The sequence below is a fragment of the Canis lupus genome, chromosome 16, assembly GCF_011100685.1.
Source record: "Canis lupus familiaris isolate Mischka breed German Shepherd chromosome 16, alternate assembly UU_Cfam_GSD_1.0, whole genome shotgun sequence".
NCBI lineage: Eukaryota > Metazoa > Chordata > Mammalia > Carnivora > Canidae > Canis > Canis lupus.
Window position 1 is genome coordinate 2,386,640 of NC_049237.1, and position 20,172 is coordinate 2,406,811.

General features: G+C 38.3%; 1 protein-coding gene across 1 annotated transcript in view; it reads right to left on the reverse strand.

The window, feature by feature from the left end:
• Window positions 1-20,172, reverse strand: part of CNTNAP2 (contactin associated protein 2) — a 2,034,882-nt gene that overhangs the window by 490,529 nt on the left and 1,524,181 nt on the right. The window lies entirely within an intron of this gene.

The window sequence follows — 20,172 nt, forward strand, 5'->3', positions numbered from 1 at the left end:
ATGTGATACATTGTATCACTTGAAAAATTTGTACTTATTGAAAGATCTCTTTTTGAATTAATTTAAGTATTCTAGATTTTTACAATCGTTTCTTGCACACGCATAAAAAATAAGCACAATAAATTGGTAAGCTGTTTCTGAAACTTGCTTAAGTCTAAACTCACTTGAAGTCTATTTGAGTCACCTTTTGACTCAGCAATTAATGTCCTTTTTTTAAAAAATGGCAAGTTTTAAAATAGAAATCTCTATGCCATCAGCAGATAAGGTTATGTAATAACTCTTAAACAAATACACTACACAACTAAAATTCTTTGGTGCTGGGCTCTTAAATCATTTTGCAATGGCACACAACTTCTTACTTTTGCTTCTAAAATGTTGTTAAACACATCTAATGCACCATTTCACCCTTCCTATCCCCAGACAATTGGTTCCTGGGGATAACAAGAGCGCTTCATTATTTTGTCTGGAATTTTCTTGCAAGATGCTGATAAGGTTTGATGTTTACCTGTTTGTAAGCGATGCTTGCTACATCAAACTGCCACCTGGCTGAAAGTGACCATAAAATGTCATTGCAATTAAGACACATCCCAATTTCAGAATTATTACAATATGAAAAACTGTGTGTCACAAAATTCATGAAGTTCTATTTTAGATTCTATTTCTTCAGTATGTGTGTATTTTCAAGGTATATAATTGTTTTTAGTGTTCCAGAATACAAGTTCAATGGTACATTTTGATATCATTTTTTCTTAAGTGGAAATATATGTCTTGAATATTCATAGTCCCATTGTTTTAAAGCAATCCATTAGTTGTCATTTATTATTAATTTAATGCCTACAGTGCATTACACCTATAACTTTAATTCATGTTTGTTCCTAACAGGCATTCATTATTTTCATACTACCAGGCATGGTTGCATCTGAAGAGATTTTTCATTTTTTTTAAAAGATTTATTTATTTATTGAGGAGGGAGGGGCAAAGGGGGAAGGAGAGAATCCTCAAGCAGATTCCGCCCGAGTGTGGAGCCCAATGTAGAGCTTGATCCCAGGAACCCAAGATCATGACTTGAGCTAAAACTGAGAGACGCCTAACCAACTGAGCCACCCGGGCACCCTGAGATTCCTCATTCTTATGCTTAATGAATTCCTCTACCTTCTTGAAGGTTCAAAGATTTTTTTGATATTTGTGTATGGACAGCAAGACATACATTCTATTGTTTTATCTTATTTTTATTTAATTTTTTTCATTCTATTGTTTTAATAGAAATGGCAAAATCTTGTTTTGTTTGAGGAAAATAGGTTGGACAAATAAATTTGCTTCCTTAAGGGAATATGCTTGCCATTTCTATTATTCTTCTCAGAAAGTGGGCTTATGTTCTGCTTAATCAAAACCAGTATCAGCTTCTTGAATCTCTGGCTGAGCAGACAATGTGGCCTCATAGTCAACAGGGACTTGGTGACATGAGAGAATCTGTAGGAAATGAAATGACACATAAAGAACATGGCACCTGACAGACATTTGTCCAGCTGCTGTTTAGCCTTATCTTTCCTCCTTCCACCCAAGTATATGGTCTGCACAGTGCCTGGCAGTAGTAGGCAGTCAATTAATAATTCCCTTCCACTTCTCAGTCTTGCTTCAAAGTTAGAGCCAGCACAGATTTGGGCTGAAATGAATTTTTCTTCTTTGTGGCTTATCTACAGTTGTGAAGGAAGTGGGTACTCCAAATCTTACTCACTAACTCAGAGGCACACATTTGGTGAATGCCCTAAGGGGAAGCAGGATTCATCATAGTGTGTTTGGATATGAATGGGTACCTGGGGCTCTTTGGGTCCAAGCCACACTTCAGTATGGCTCCAGGATTCTGGGGACCTTCTAGGGGGAAGCAGATGTGAAGCTTCTATAGGGAGTCCATGTGATTCACCACAGCTGGTGCATGGTCCCTGTGAGCCTCTCCTTCTCTGGGGGTCATGTGTTTCCTGCTAGGATTCAGGCCAGATGCCACAAAGGTCATTCAAATTGTTGTAGGTCTGTTCTAATTGTTACTGTGGAGAGGACCCAAGGACTCCTCCAAACTGACCATTTGCTCTTCTAACTTTTTCTTGTACAAACACCAATTAACACCGGAAAGCAGTCTAGTAGAGGTCATGGTTTGTGCAGGTTCTGGAGTCAGACAAGCACCAATCCTGGCTCTGTCACCTAGACTAATGTAACCTGAAGCAATTACCCTACTGCTTCAATTCATCCTCTGTAAAATGGGAAAGATGCCTGTCTCATGGGGCTTTTGAGAGGGCTGAATGAGGTATGTATGTAAAGTGCCTGGCACATAGTAAGTATGAAATAACGAGAGCTTAAATCATTGAGAAGCATGACAGTTTAGACTTCTAATTCAGTATCATTAGCTCATCTGTCTTATTGACACTTAATCAAGACTATTTCTAGAGTATGAGCCCTTATTCATTTCTCAGGAACTCAATTGTCTACTTCATTTCATTTTCTTCAACCAAACTGAAACTAACTCCTGTGGTATGATTGATTTTGCCAGGATGATTCTGCATATCCTAAACAAGATCTTTCCATCTGTTGCTCAACCCCATCTGCTCTTGCCTCCAGCTGATCCAATTTCATATCCAGTTGGTAGAGGGCCACCTGAAAAAAAATCTCCATTATTTTCTGATGTCCTGAAGAAACCTTGAGAAAAATTCAGTATAGAGAGTTCAGTCAGTTGGATACACTAAAGCCTCAGTAAATTATTTTAGAGGAAATGGGGAAACTGCCATATGGTGCTGTTGGTGGTGGTGATGGTAAATCATATTAAAGTCAAATTAAAAAAATGATAGAAGTGTGTGCCTAGTAGAGTGCTCAGCACATCACAGACCCTCAGTACTCATGGACGGACTTTATTGTTTTACATTGAAAAGTTACGATATTTTAGACGATTAGAGAAACCAGGACATTTAAGACTTTAATTACTCTTCTGCAAAAATGTGATCTGGTTGGCATTAATATGAGCTGGAGTGTCAGTGAGCATTTATGAGGAAAGGGATGTTTTTTCTATGTGATGTAGCAGAGTGCAACAACAGCAGCACTGAGCATCCCCTTCCAGACTGTTTGTTTTTTGTTTATTATATCCCAGATGTTGTGGGAAGCACTTTGCCTTTATTACCTTCCTGTATTTCATCAAATTAAGGTTCCATTTATTGTAGGATGCCCCATCATTTTATGTGCCACTTTTTCCCCTCAAAGTGGACATAGCACTGATTTTAAGAATCATCCCAATTAAAATGTGAAATGGGCATGTGACATAGAATGGAAGGATACAGTAATCCATCATTTCTTATAACACCCCTATGAGATTCACATTATAAATGAGGAAATTGAAGCTCAGAAATTTTAAATGGAATGTTTAAGTTTACTCCACTAGGGAGTAAACCAAACTGGACTTAAATCCAGTTTTGTCTGTTCCCTAAAACCTGCATTCGCCTTGGGTCTGGATGGCCAGGCTCTCACGTGAGTATGACTCTGTAGGAAATAAGTATCAGTAAGCGAAACTCTAGAATGCACCTGTCTTCCAGGGTTGTACCCAGAAATCACATCTTCCCATCTTCATTGGGTGTACCATATTCACCCATTTCTCCCTTTTCTTTCAACTCTCCTCTCATTCATCAGTGACACAGAGGTCAGCACTTGAGAAGTTTTACCATGTAATTTGTGAGTAAATCTCATGGCCCACTTCGTATAGAGTAAAAATATTCATTTACTCAACAAATCATTATTAAGCCTCTACCATGTGCCAGGCTCTGTGCTAAGCACACCACGTTTACTGTGTACAATTTATACAATCAACAGATGAGTTTATTTCCCACAGGTTAGGTGGATTGACAAAGCCTTGCTGCTATGGAAGCCTTGATAGGATTCAGGGAGTAGTCAGGTTGATTCAGAAGTCTTCGTTTTACCCACTTACCCACCAAGTATGGGCCAAATGAAGAAAATATTTGGCACCAGGATATTTGCATCAATAGAAATTGGATTTATCACTGACGAGGACGTTGGCCCTTAAAATTTCTTCAGTTTTTACTTGAAGGACATATCCAGTTAGAAGTATTTTCTAGTTTTTTTTTTAATAAGATAATAACAGTTGGAAGAATCAAGTGGATTCATCCAATTTTACTATAATGAAAAGTCATATCCACTTTGCCATGTGATTATTATAAATATCTTTCCTACACATTTGTTTTTCATTTGAGAAAAAAAAATGCAAGCAATTTCCATTCACCTGAGAGTTTTCCATGTGTTAAAGAAGATTGTTGGACATACCGGTCAGTGATTTGGGTTGGAAGTCTCATTGATAAAGTACTAGATGAGAAACTGGGAGTGCAAACACCAAATGGTTGTTTTAGAGTCATCAAATTTGAATTTGTTGTGTATATGGACCGAATGTAGAACATGGGCTACAGCTTTCCAGCTTCCATTCTCCAGTCAATATTAAACTACAAATTAAGAAGAAATTCTTAATCACAATCAAATTGATTGGTTGACACTTAAGAGAATCTTTAAGTTAAACTAATGTCAAATAAAATGCAGAATTCTAGAAATGTTCCAATTATAGACTCAGAATTAATGGATTCCTAACAATTGGATGAGTAATAGGATTATCACATCACTTACAAATTTTAAATCTTTGTTGAACTGGATTTGTGATTTCCTTTTGTATTCCATTCTTTATTTTTTATTAGAAATCTCAGGTAGAATGTTCAATTAATCCTTTTTTATTAGTGTTAAAACATTTTCTTAGTTTTCCTGGCTTTGGTCTTTCTTTGAGTCCATCCAGCACATGATTGCCACGTTGTTCTTTATGGAACTCATTATTATAGTTCCCAGCTTGTAAACCTTTGATGGCATTCCACTGCCAGGCTTGTAGAGAACACCTACAGCTTCTTGGCCTGAGATGACATGCCCCTCCCGTCTGGCCTCAGGGTTCTATGAAAGCCAGGAGCTGAAATCAAAATGTCCACCATACAAAAACCTTTGCTTTTTCTAGACTTTTCCTCATATTTTACATCTCATTTTCAAAACTCCTTTCAAAGCCATCTCTCCGGAAAGTCTTTCTTGGCTTCTCTAGGGAGAAGAGTTCTGTGCTGCCCACACCACACCTTCTCAGATAGTGCCTAACCTCTGCCCCTTGTTTGCCAGCTGCCGTGTCTCATTCAGATTTTCTGCACACTTATTTTCTCCTGTTAGCTGGATGAAATGCATCAGGCCTGTGTGCTTGTACATAGTAAGTACATGATTTCTGTTGTTTTCTATGTCCCAGCAAAAATCTTTTATCCCTTCATGATGTTCTTTTTTAAAGATTATCATTACACTTCAGAATTTTCTAGAAAGAAAATTCTAGAAAGTAACAAACCTTTCTTTCTCTTCTCAAAACACACTTTTGCCATAATTAATAATTCCACTCATAGTTTTATTATATACTTTCTTAAAGTTCCACCCAACTATACTAATTTAAGTTGTGAAGGAAAGTGTTAGACGTAATTATAATATGAAACACATCAGTGAGTGAAGCAGAAGGACTTGTCTCAATAAATTGTTGGGTCAATACTCCATTAACAAGCCACCTAATGCTACCAGGAACACTCATCAAAAGCATTGCTGAGTCTATCTATAAACTGCACAAACTCATAGAGATAAAAACATATATGGACCATTTGCCTCTTCCAATGTTCTTTTAACAACTCAACATATGAAATTAAAATGAGAATTATTTTTATTTCAAAGGAAAAAGTAAATATAACTATTGAGTCTTAATATTTGTAATGCTTTGCACCTGGGTGGTTCAGTCCGTTGAGTGTCTGACTTTTGCTCTGGGCTCAGGTCATGATCTTGAGGTCGTGAGCCTGCTTAAGATTCTCTCCCTCTCCCTCTGCTCCCCACCCCCACACTCTTTCTCTCTCTCAAAACAAACAAACAAATAAATAAAGTATTTATAAAAACATGAATGGTGAAGTGCATATTGCATTTAGAAAATATTACTTTTCAAGGAGCATTTCACCATGTCTGCAGCAAATGAACTTACCAGTGCTTTGTACATACGATAAAATTACTTTAATTTCCCACAACCTAACTCTGACACATCCCAAACTCACCTTAAGCAAAATTTCCTTCTCCCCATCTACCTTTCCCATTTGGAAAGTGCCTGATGGCCATTATGGGATTGTGTGACACACTTCCCCTGTTTCAGTTCTCCCCCAAGCAATTACCAAGAGCTCTCATTTTCAGGCATTGTGTAGCTAGACATTTACTTCTTACTTACCAAATATTAATTAGAGGCTCTGAAATTAAAAAAAAAAAAGTAAGACAGTAAGAGGAGGCTTTTTTTGGTGACATTGCATTTTGAGACAAATATTTCAAGTACTAAGAATCCTACTATTTTATGTCCAGAGACAGCAAAAATGAAGTCGAGGAAAATAATGGTCCAAGGGGATCTATAATAACCTTTTGTGCTATTCATACTGGTGACACACATGCCTAAAACTTTTCCTTCTCAAATGAGCTTTAATCATAGGCATCGTCTCTCTATCACTGTACTTGTGTGGTAAGTAAGGCTGTCAACTATGAGGAAATTCTGCAGCATCTCTCCCTCCCCCACACCCCATAACAGAAATCGGTCATGGACTTGAAGAAGCTAGAGAGACCTAATAGTTTCTCAGGACCTCTCCATCACGACTGGCTAGAGAGTGAGCTTTCAGGGCCCCTGTCTTCATAGACACGTGCTATGTAGTACTGGAAGACAATAAGAAGAGGAAGAAATCCTATTTTCTGGTCAGTGTGAAACACAAGCTTAAGAATTCCAGGATTTTGAAAGGCATTGTTTCAATCTTTTGAACAAAGGAGAGCCTAGCAGTTAAATCTCTGAAGGCTGTAGCAAGCCCCTCAAAGTGAAAATCTGCTAAATAGAATCTTGAGACACTAAACACATAACATTGGCATGCAGAAAGCTTCCATATTGAATGAAGGGTTTGCTGGTTTATGTAGATAAGCTGTCCCTACACACCTTCTGAATGCCTTGATGTTTCCTAAAAAGACAACACAAACCTCAGTCATGCCAGGGAGTCTGGACAATAGCCTTCTTATATGGAGTTACTTGCTGCAGTATTTATTTTTTAAGTGCTATGATTGTTGATGGAACTAATTATTACCAAAGCATCCAAGTAAGTGGGAGAGGACTTTGCTACTTCGCTCCTGTTTTGTGAGTTTTGGGCCAGCCCAGTATTTTCTTTGTTTTAAGCCATTCACCTGCACGCACACTCTATAGCTTCAATGATTTCTCAGCCCTTGCTTGCAAGTAATTGGTATTGATTCTGCAGGTTACTTCTAATGTGTTCAGTTCCTAAAAGAAATCTAACTGTACCTCTCTCCCCCTCTAGTCCCCAGAAGGAAATAATATTTATAACTTCAAAGCAAATGGCAGGGTTATCCAACTTCCTTAGGCTGAAATTAGGGGTGCCAGGTTTCTTCAGGGTGTGTGGCTTCATACCTGGAATGTGGTGATACTTTTCAAGCTTCCTGTTACTTCAATTCACCGTGTTGATATATGAAGTGTGGTGGGTAGTGGTTAATACTCCTTATGCTAGTGGAGTAAACAGCGTGGGAATCTCATTTAAGAACAAGGCCCTAGGGGGAGACAAGGAATAAGTCTACCTCTTAAATCACCACATTCAACCGGGTAGGTCATTAACAACACTGGCACTAATAGCTTTCAGCAGCGGGGCAGATTGCTGATTACAACTGGGTTTCTTGCAATTGTGGCTGCGGAAGAAGGGGGCACGGACTGGAGCCTCTGTCAGAGGCAGAAAACTGGGGACACACACGAATTAAAGGCAGAAGAGAAAATAAAGTGGAATGTGTAAGACTGAGGCCAACAAAAGAACCCATCATTTTCCGTAATCGTTAAACACAACAAGCATATTAGCAGACGGTACAAATAGAGGGAGTTGAATACACAGTTTGGAAGGCTCTGGATTATCGTGAAACAGGCTTTACATCCAGAATCAGCTTGAGAGGTGGTACTCACTGTGGAAGACTTTTTTATTTCCCTCTAAAAAATATTTTATGGACCAAATGTCTCTTCGAGAGGTGACAAATAGCAAAATAAGGATAGAGCAGTAAAAATATTTAAATTTGCATTTAATTATTATTCATAAGTAATAACCCAGGCCCCAACCCCTTAACTTTAAATGACAGCCATATGTTTGACTGAACATGTTGTCCTAGTGACATTCCATACATTCCACCAACACTCACCAGCGTCAAACTTTGAAACACCCATTTGGTGTCTGCTTAGTGGGGAAGCATCAATGATTAGCACACAGTTCCTTACGGGGGTATTAACAATGCGGATTAATCAGTCAAGCCGTTGTGGGTAAGTGAGAAGTCATATTAAAAGTTTCAGTGGAGGGATCCCTGGGTGGCGCAGCGGTTTGGCGCCTGCCTCTGGCCCAGGGCGTGATCCTGGAGACCCGGGATCGAATCCCACGTCAGGCTCCTGGTGCATGGAGCCTGCTTCTCCCTCTGCCTGGGTCTCTGCCTCTCTCTCTCTCTCTGTGACTGTCATAAATAAATAAAAATTAAAAAAAAAGTCAAATAAAAAAAAAGAAAGGAACATTTACTTATTTAAAAAAAAAGTTTCAGTGGAAACTTCCAATAATATGACTTCCAACAGGGTGGGATTATACAAAAATAGACTCATTCTAAATTTACTTAGGGGGATTTAGTCACTAAAACACGAGGAACATCCTGTTCTATGGCAGTTTTCCTTATTAGGATTTTGAATAGGTACCAAATGTGTTAAACTAACACATAGATACGCCCTCTGGACATACACAAAGCATCTCCATGTTCTTTCTGCCTTTAAAGAACATTTGAAAGAACCTTCTAAATATTTTTGTCCACTTCTCTACTTTTCACTTGTTCTGTGTGTGTTTGCGCACCCAGTGTGTAGTGGGGATGGGGATACAGAATACAGGAAATCCTTTTACTTTCCAGCATATTCTAGTCTTGTCCCCTGTGCCCACCACCTCATAGACATTGTGCCCATCAGACCATAGAACTTGCACGTGACTAAATCTAGCAAAGAGTTCTCTTACATTTGGAACAATCTGGCACTTCCTCCTTTTCCAAACACTTTGATTTGTTGGCTTTGTGATACTAACTCCTGATTTTCTTCTTCTCTCACTGCTGGCTTCTACTTAATCTGTTCTTCTCCTGACAAGATGAACTTTTTTTTTTTTTTTTTAAACTAAGGTAAGATTGTTTCACTCCTTCAAAGAGCTTTCCTGCATCTAGAATAAGATCCAAGTTCCTCATCACCTCCTATAAAGTTCTACTGGCCTGAGCTGCTTCCTGCCTCCACGATTTCACCCTGTGTCACTCATGGTGTGCCCTGCCACCCTGCTTATCTGCTTCCTGTGTCTGCTCAGCCATTTGTACCTGCAGGGCCTCTTCCTCTGCAGTTAACTATGCCTGCAAAGTATCTCTTCATGCCCCCTCAATCCATTCTGCTTCTGGATCATTCTTGGCAATTGGGTCTCAGCTCATATGGTATCTTCTCAGAAAGTCCCTCTCCAGATCCCCCCTTCTTGTGTTTGCCTTGCTAGTCTCTCTCCTATTTATGTCATTCATAGCACATACCACCTTCAATGAATACTTGTTTCCTTTGTTGATCAGTTACTATCTTTTTCCTCCACTAGAATGTACATAAGGAATAGGAATAGGTCAATTTTGCTCACCTCTATATTCCTAGGGGTTCAAAGATCGCTTGACACACAATAGGCAGTCAACAAATATGTGTTGAATAAATAAAGTAGGTATTAACAAAATCCAAGGCTTGAAAAATTTCACCTAAAGATATTATGAACTGCTATGTCAATATTGTTAAAAAATATAGCAATTCTTATATACAAGAATATATATAATCATATATATTCTTCATCATATTCTTGTCCTGCATCTACCCAGTTACCATATACTCCCAACCTGCCATAAGTAACTACTCTTATTAGTATTGTTAATACCTTGTATATCCTTCCAGGGCTTTAAGTGCATATTATTTTTAAAAAAAATATTAAGTTCAACTTGCTAACATATAGTAGTACATCACTAGCTTCAGATGTAGTATTTATAAAGATGTATTTATTTATTTGAGGGAGAGGGAGAGGGAGAGAGAGAGAGAGAGAGAGAGAGAGAGAACACATTGAGGGGATGGTCAGTGGGAGAGGGAGAGAGAATCTCGAGCAGACTCCCCACTGAGCAACAAGCCTCACATGGGATTTGATCCCAGGACCCCAAGATCATAACCTGAGGTGAAATCAAGAGTCAGATACTCAACCAACTGAGCCACCCAGGTGCCCCCAAAATGCATATTCTAACATACAAGAACTTATTTTATTTTCTGTCATTTCAGGAAAATGGTAATGTGCTATATACATTGATCAGTACACTCTTTTTCTACTCAACAGTCCATTTTGGAGATATTTCCACATTAGTAAACAATTTGCTATCAATATGGAGGAAATGTGACTGTAGTAAGGATAGACAACTAGATCACTAGGACAGGATAGTCCAGAAATAACCCACAGCTATATGGTCAATTGATCTTCAACAAGGATGCTTAAGGAATTCAGTAGGGAGAGGAAAGCAATCTTAAGTTTTTCCACAAATGTTTCTGAAACTCAGTAACTTTAGAAAAAAATGAATTTTGATCCTGATCACACACCATGCAAAAATTAATTTGAACTGAGTCAGTAACCCAAATCTGAAAGCCAAAATCATAAAACTTCTGGAAGAAAACATAGGAGACTATCATTATGTCCTCGAGGAGGCAACTTTCTTTTTTAGATAATAGCAAGAGAACAGTAGTTACAAAATAAATGTTAAATTGTACGTCACCAAAATTAAAAACTTCCCTTTATACACGAAGAAGGTATATATCTTTAAGGACTTATATACAGAATAATGTACTTATATAATTCAATAATAATCAACAAAAACACAGACAAGTGACTTGAACAGACATTCAACAAAGAAAGATGTGTAATAAATAACTGGTAAGCACAAAAGTTACTCAGCATCATTTATCATAAGCAAATACAAATTGAAACTTCAATGACATACCCCTACATGCCCACTAGAATGGATAAAATTAAAATAAAAATGCTGACTACATCAAATATTGGTAAGGATGAAGCAGCTGGAACTACAGCCTTTTGCTGGTAGATATGTAAATTAGTTATAACCCTTTGGAAAATTGTTGAATAGTTTCTCATAAATTTCAACATTTACCTACCCTATGACCCAGCCAGTCTGCTCCCAGGCAGGACTGAAGAAAAATAGATAAACTAGAAGATTCTTCATACCAGAATATTCATAGCAGCATTATTCCTGACAGTAGGAAACTAGAAACATCCCCAATACCCATGAACTGGAAAATAGATAAATAAATTGAGGTATATTTTTTCAGTGGACTATTACTCAGCACCATGGACAAAGCTCCAAAATATTATGCTGAAGCAAAACGCCAGCCTTCAAAGAGTATGTTCTGTATTACTCTGTTTACTTATAAAATTCTAGAACAGGTGAAACTAATCTAAGTTGATAGAATCAGGTCAGTGGTTTCCTTTGGGTTGCAAGGCAGTGATAGTCAGGAAAGTGGCATGAGAGAGAACTTTCTAGGCAGGTGGAAACGTTCTAGTATCATGATGGGGCCTGGAGTACACAGGTGTATGCGTCTGCCAAAACTTATCAAACTGTAGGTTCCAAGTCTATATCTTATTATGTGAAAATTATTCCTCAGTAAAAATAATAAAGTTAAATATTCTGAAGTACAAAATAGTAACAGTATAACTAAAACTTAAATAAAAGGGGAATTTGCTTAAAAATGAGTATCAAGATCTGGGATATGGAATCCATGATTTGGTTGGGCCTGGAGAAAGGGGGATAAAGAGCAACAAGCGGCACTGGCTGGTAGGCAGAGTCCTCCTTCAGTCAGGCTGCTGAGGACCTGGCAGGAAAATGGTATCATGAAGAATGTACACATAGTCTAAAGTACTGCATTTCTTTCTTTCCTTTTTTTTTTTTTTTTTTGGATTTTTATTTATTTATTCACAAGAGACACAGAGAGAGAGAGAGGCGAGAGGCAGAGACACAGGCAGAGGGAGAAGCAGGCTCCCTACAGGGAGTCTGATGCGGGACTCGATCCCAGGACTTTGGGATCATGACCTGAGCCAAAGGCAGATGCTCAACCACCGAGCTACACAAGTGCCCCTAAAGTCCTGCTAATCTAACCTTTTCTAATCCAACCTTTTTTCCTAGTGCTGCTCCGGTTTACAGCAAAGCTTCAGAAGCTGGTACCATTTATCTGAGACTGAATTTTTCCCCATTATATCACTAATGAGGCTTGTGCCTTTCCTTCCTTTCTCACCTCTATGATTAAAATTCTATGGTGACCTTTAAGTGGAATTACCCCTTCTTTGCTCCAGAAGCCGAATTAACCAGAGCGTCATCCAAAGCTAAAATTACCTGTAAACAAAATTGCTCAATAGAACAGAATGAGAAACACTACATGAAACCCCAAGAATCTCGATTCGGTGTGTCTGGCATGCTACAAAAATGGAGATGGGTTCTGCTCAACTTGACATTTATGGGATGCAACTTGAAGGGTATTATTTGAATATCAAGCTACCTTCTCTTCCTGCCCTTTCTCTGAAAATAGGAATTATAACTATAAGTAAGAAAATGACAGACTCTCCTAAGAAAATGAGAGTTTTCTCTCAATGATTTAGCCTTTAAGCCGCTTTGTTAATTGCCTTTTTTTTTTTTTAAGACTGGAAAATGAAACTTAAAAGGGGGATGGGATTGTAATTAACCATTGAGGAAAAAAAATATACAAACACTTAGAATCAGCATTGTTAAATTTGAGGGGGAATAAGGCAGAGATAAGACTAGAACTGCAGTTTTTGTAGAAATGAAGAAAGCATCTCCCTGTGACAGCAGCTCTACCTCACGCTGCCAAAGGACACCGTGGTCTGCGTCTCCCAACAGACGTTGGGCCTCCTCTTGGTGTATCCAGAGAAGGTGCAGCAGACGTGACCAAGCAGGGCATCCATCACTTTGATTCATTCAGGTCGTCCTCTAAGACTGATCACTGCGCTTCTCTCCAAGGCTAAGCAAATGGGATCAATTATTATTCCTGTTCCCTGATTAGTACACGATTGGCTTCTGCAAATCTTGAGAAATGGTAAAATGGATACAGATTGTGTTAGCAGAACTAACTTCAATCTCTTTTGGATTGAAGACTGCCTATTAATGGAAATTTCAAAAAAAAAAAAAAAAAGAAGCCTTATCAATGAATATTGGCCCTGAGGCACAGAGACTCAAGGAAATTAGACCAATTCTGTAAGAAACCAACTATTTAAAAGGACGGTACTTAATGAAATAGGGATACCCACTCCTACCACTACACAACAATAATAATACAGTCCGTGTTTGTTAAGAATACAAATCAACAGATTTAGGGTATATAATTAAGTGCGAATAAGCGATTTAGAAATTTTTCATTAAACATTTTATAACCAAGAAATGTATGGAGAAAGGGAGATAGTATACTGAATCACCACATATGCATCATTTACATTGAACAATTATTGAGGTTTTGCCACATTTGCTTCATTTTTTTTCCTTTGCTGAAGATTTATAAAGCAAACCCCAGCAGCATGTAATCTCATGCCTAAATATTTTTTTTAAATAAAGATTTTAGTAATTTTTTTTTTTCTTTTTTTTTAATTTTTATTTATTTATGATAGTCAGAGAGAGAGAGAGAGAGAGAGAGAGGCAGAGACACAGGCAGAGGGAGAAGCAGGCTCCATGCACCGGGAGCCCGATGTGGGATTCGATCCCGGGTCTCCAGGATCGCGCCCTGGGCCAAAGGCAGGCGCCAAACCGCTGCGCCACCCAGGGATCCCAAGATTTTAGTAATTGATTCATGAGAGACACAGAGAGAGGCAGAGACACAGGCAGAGGGAGAAGCAGGCTCCCTGTGGGGAGCCCGATGTGGGACTTGATCCCAGGACCCCAGGATCACAACCTGAGCCGAAGGCAGATGCTTAACCACTGGGCCACCCAGGGGCCCCTCATGCCTCAATACTGTAATAGCCATCTGTAAAAACACAGACATTCTCTTCCAGAGTCACGGGGGTACCACCTCACCTATGGATTAACAATATCCAGTCCAACATAAACACTTTATAATTGTCTCAAGAATGTCTTTTCTCATAATTGACATGTTCAAATTAAGAGCTAAAGATCCAAACATCGTATCTGTTAAATCCTTCTAAGTCTCTCTCTCTTTTTAAAAAATCTACAGCAGTCCTTTAGTGCCATTAACTTGGCACAGAAAATTTGTCACTTGTCCTATAAAACATCCCTTAGTCTAGATTTCCATTTGATCTATCATTGTGTTATTTAACTACTTGTTCTCCTTATTTCCCCTTGGCTAGAAGTTATCGACGGAGGCTTAATTAGATTCAGGTTCAACTTTCTGGAAGGACTACGTCACAATGGAGGGTGCAGCGTGCTTCCTATTACATCGGGAGGGGAAAAGGTGCTGGTTTTCTCACTTGGTGTTGTTTTCTCTAGTTCTTCCTCAATCTTTAAACTAATGGGTTCGATCACTGATGACCACTGCCTGAGTCGGCTATTTCATGAATATGGCAAAATAGTGACTTTCTAATTCTATCACTTTTTCTGTATTTACTGTCAGATTTCTGTAAAGAAGAGTTTTTCCCGACCAGTCATTTTGATGACTGAAAAATATAGTTCTTTCGAAGACTTTTCTTTAATTGTCAATTTTTAGGGTAAGCAGTTGGTATCCTAATAACTTTCAAAGGGTGTTTGAAAGGCATTTCATTTTTTTTAAAGATTTTATTTATTCATTTGAGAGAGAGAGAGAGAGAGAGAATGAGCAGGGGGAGGGGCAGAGGGAGAGGGAGAAGCAGACTCTCCATTGAGCAGGGAGCCTGATGCAGGACTGGATCCTAGGACCCGGGGATCATGACCTGAGCCGAAGGCAGATGCTTAACTGACTGGGCCACCCAGGTGCCCCTTGAAAGGCATTTCTAAGCATAAACCAAACTCTATGTTAACTACCTCCACTATTTTTTAAGTTCTAGTTCAAGTTTCCTATGAAGTATTTCTGGAATAATTCCAGTCTCAAATGCTTTTCTTTACTCTCATTTTCTAAAAGATTTATGTATTCTGTCCATTTCACATTATATTGGAATATATGAAAATTTTAATAAATGCAATGATCAATTTGAACTATACACTTCAAAACAGGCTAAACAGGGACGATCACTGTCCCACAGGTGTCCCCCAATTTTCCCAGGACATCTGTTTACTGGCATGTCTACAAGGCAGAGCTGCTGCTGAATGAGTGGAGCCCTCCAGAGGCCAAGGATACTCTCTACTCAAAGGAAAAATGGGAGAGAATTGTTTTGGGGAGAAATTCTATTAAAGTGATCTAAAACACTCTTATTTATGCCAACGGGTCAGACAATGTTAGTGAAACAGATCATTCTGTTTCTGCATAAAACTTATTTAACTTTTTTACTTTCAGAAATTAAGCACAAGCCACAACATAGCTTATCAGTGCAGCAGCTGGAGTCTGAGTCTGTGGGAACACAAAGGAATATGTGTGTCTCTGTGGTAGTAAGATTAAGAACTGCTGAAGGAGAGTACTGGTCAGCTCTGATCTGAGGCCAGTGTGATGGGGGCTTGAGTCCCGGCAGACATTTGTGGTACATGTGCTTTGGAACATAAAACCTATCTATGGATTGAATTCTGGGAGAACAACTCAAAGCATGTCATATTCGTGGCAGAAGAGTGGCCCTTCAAAGATGCCCACACCCTAATCCCTGGAACCTGCGGAGGTATTACTTTCCCTGGCAAAGGGGACCTTGCAGATGTGATTACAGTTATAGACCTTAAAATAAAGAGATTACCCTGGATTATTTGAGTAGGCTTCATCGAATCACATGAGCCCTTAAAAGTAGAGAACATTCACTTCCTGGAAGCAGAAGAAGAACATGGCTGAAGGAGAAGTGAGAGAGAGACCAAGCCTGAGAAAGATTCCACGCTTGCTGGCTCTGAGATGCAGGGGCCCACATCAAGCACCGAGAAAGGCCTCTGGCAGGTAAGGGCAGCCCTTTCCTATCAGCCAACAAGGAAACAAGGGCCCCACTCCTACAATCCCAAAGAATTGGATTTTTTCCCAACAATCTTGAATGAGCTTGGACATGGTTCTTCCCACAGCCTCCTCATGGGAGTCCAGCTGGTCAACACCTGGGTTTCAGCCTCCTATGACCCAGAACAGAGAAACTACATGAGTCAGCTCAGACTTCTCACCTACAGAACTGTGAAATGACAGATTTAGGTTGTGTTAAGCCATGAAGCTTGTGGTAGTTTGGTATGGTAACAACAGAAAACTGAGTATTGACACCAGGTCTACAGTATCCCTTGGTAGAAGGCCGGTGAATGAATCACCCACCAGTGCTCCCTGAATGTAGAATATCGGAATTATTGTGATGCAGATGAAGAACTGCCCGCAATCCTCCCCCTTGACTCATGCCCTCTTCTTCAATACAGTTTGGGGCTATGATTTTAGCTATATTATTTCGTTGATTATTTTCTTAACTATGTTGTTGCTATTCATTATTATTAGTAGTATTATCACAAGATGTATTATTAGCAAAAGTGTTATAATTATTTTATGTTTGGTGTTGCCCTGGGTACCCAATTATCTTTTACAGGACTAATTTTTATTAAAGAACACTTTCTTTCTTTCTTTTTTTTTTTTTTTCAAATCGAGACACTGACTTAGCAGTGAACTTTTAGAACACCTTTTGTTTGAAAGTTAAGAGCTGCACACATTTTAAACAGTCATGACTATCCCAGTGGCATATAAACCTATATACTAAAAGTAGTAAAAATTTTTACATGTAAGGCTAACTGATTTCATAATCAACAGGTTATAGAAAATGAGGGTTTTAAAGGGCATTATGAGTATTTAATTAAATAATGTGCTTCTCAAGCTGTTTTCCCCAGAGAGAGTAATCAGGAATGATTATTATCAAACTAGGCTAGTTTCATCCTTTCACAAAAAAGGAGAAGAGTGTGGTGGGAATAATGCCAAATGCAGCTACAACATTTTGATGGAGATAAATGCACAACAAAGTTCAGTCCTACAAGCAAAAAAAAAAAAAAGACGAAAAGAGACACCAAAATAATTTCATAAATGATGAAAATCATGTAACAAAAGCTTTCTAGATGATGGGTTAATGAGATGTTACTAATGTAAATTTTATGCCTTGTTTAACTTTTTCTTCTGGTGGAACTTTCCAGTGTGACACCCATATTTAATATCAGAGTTTCCAGGAAAATAAAAGAATGAGAATGACATTTCGGCTGCATATTCCTTGTAAGATTTGGGGGGACTGAAATATCAAAGTCACATTAGAAAATGTAATTAACTTAAATCCCTTTTGGGAAAGACAAAAAGAAAAGTGAATCAGAAATAAAAATTATCTTACAGAGAACATTTAAAAAGTGCCAAACAGTAAATGGTAGCTATTGTTCCTGAGAACTTTGTCCTCCTAGCATGTCGACTTTATAGTCACAAGGCCCCGCACCATCGTATTGCCCAAACAATTTACAGCACAAAGGAATCATAATATTCTTTTAAAATGAAGAGCAGTGAATTAATAAGAACCGTTATTGTACCAGATTCCTTCAATCTCAATGGAATGGCCAAATGCTAGCTGGGAAAATGACTTCAGACTGCTTAACTGCTATAATTGAAGTGAGATTTTCCTCCATGTGTGCATGTGCAGAATATAAATATTTTAATTTCATCAGTTCAATGAGTAATTTCACAGGACTGCTATTTTACAGGACCTCCAATGGAAAGTTAAAGGGTGAGTTTGGGAACGGATCATATTTTTCTAGGGAGCACTTATTTTTTTGCTAAGAGGTCTTGTGGACACGAATCCATATCCTTCTCATGCCTTCTCCAAGAACAGCAGGAGTGATCTGTGTTTCTGCCCAAGAAGGTAACTCTGTTGGATGCTATCAACACAACTGTGAAGCTATTAATGATTACACTTAAAAATTCTAGCTACCTTCTGCTCCAATTAGTTTCTTCTCTGCCACATACACACACACATGAAAGTTTAAAGACATGACTATTTTTTTTCCCCAAAAGGGTTTTTATGTTATTAGAGATTCCAGGCATATACCATCCCCTTGGCTTGCTAGGGGACTATATCAATTACCTGGTGAAGGAAACAGTGACTCTGTGACTTTCCCAGGTGGCACCAGCATTCATAAAGGTAATTTTAATGAAATTATTTATTACTATAAAATCTCAAACCAACCCTTCTGGATGCATTATGACATCGTGTAAGCCCACCTGAACCTATTTTTTTCAACTTAGTATGATGAAACATCTCGTTTTCTCCCATCAATTGAGGATTGAATGTTTCTCCCAAATCTGTGATTTAATTAAATTCTTCTTGCTCTGTTGGGACCAGGTGTCTATAATGTAATTTAATATCTTGTCTTGTATGCTACCTTCTTTAATATATAGTATATGTATGTTTTTGAAAATCTATAATTTGTATGTATGTGTATACATTAGTTATATATTACATATATATAATATATATATATTATATATATATATATTAGTATATGTTAGTTTATACCAATAGGGCACCTTGAGTCATAAAAACAGATGTTCCTTTGCTTTGTGAGAATGAGAAGCAACCTAAATATAAATTTCTCCCATTTCCCATAGTCAGCTAAAATTCTCCTATTAGACCCTCATTCCTATGAGTCACTTACCCCTTAGAGGTAATGACTTATCAGCTCCTCTTGAGAATCAGCTAGAGCAGAGCAAGAGAGCTTTAGTGTCTTTGTCCTCAGAGGCTGAGATGGCCCCAGAGTGGCAGATGTTGAACATATAATTTGGGGCGACGGTGGCTGAAAGCAGACTGAGCTCATGCAGCATGTTTTTCCAAAGAAGGGGCAGTTCCTCTGCTGATTCTTTTTTTTTTTTTTTTTCCATTACTCTAAATTTCTTTTCACTTCGTATAAGGACTCTCAAATTTAAATATTCTCAGGGGAACCATGCTTCTTCTGCAAAGATAAGTACTTACATCAAGATTAATGATCATTTTATGGTTAGATGTTATTTTTACAAACCAAACACTTTATATTTTTGGGAAAATAAATTTCCCTAAAGGTAAAAAAGAATATCCGAAGTGCAAAAAGAAAGAACAAAGTAAGAAATCTGGTCTAGGAACCCTTGTCTCCTTATGGTTCCTGGAACATCCCAGACACAGACTTGCCTTAAGACTGTACTGGCTGTTTCCCTGATAGGATGCTCTTCCCCTAAATAGTCACCTGGAAGATTCTTGCATCTTTGCCAGGTCTGCTTCAATGTCACCTCACTGAGGCTGGCTCCCCCAACTAGCTCCATAGTTTCCAGCTCCCTTGCCCTCTTACCCTACTACTATATGCTTTGTCCTTCTATAGACTTCTCTTTGGCTACTGTTACAGTGTTTATGTTACTGTGCTGTGTTTGGTATTTATTATTGCATTTCTGTTAGAATGCAATATCCACAAGGAGTGGGAGTTTCCTTCTCTGTTCACTTATGTAAAACAATATGTACTCCAGAAAATTTGTTGAATAAGTGACAAAAAGAGTAAAAAAAAATCTCTTGTAATAAGGATATTGAGATGCTTACAAATATAATCTGAATTATTTGGGTCAAAAACTGAAAATAAAATCCATGTGCATCAATGAATTATTAAGGAGACATAATGGAGATATCATAGGAGAGAGCCACTGATCTCAAACTCCTGTCTCCTGTAAGGCTTAAGCATATTTGATGATCATGCACTTAATTAATCTGTAATACAGTAATGATTATTTATTATCAATACAGTACTTCTTCCCTGCATTGCACTTTCCTTACGGTGAATTCTCATAGGCCAAACATTGTTGAAGTATCATCATTTCAGGACTGCTGAGATAGGAAACAATTGGAAAACCCAGTACTT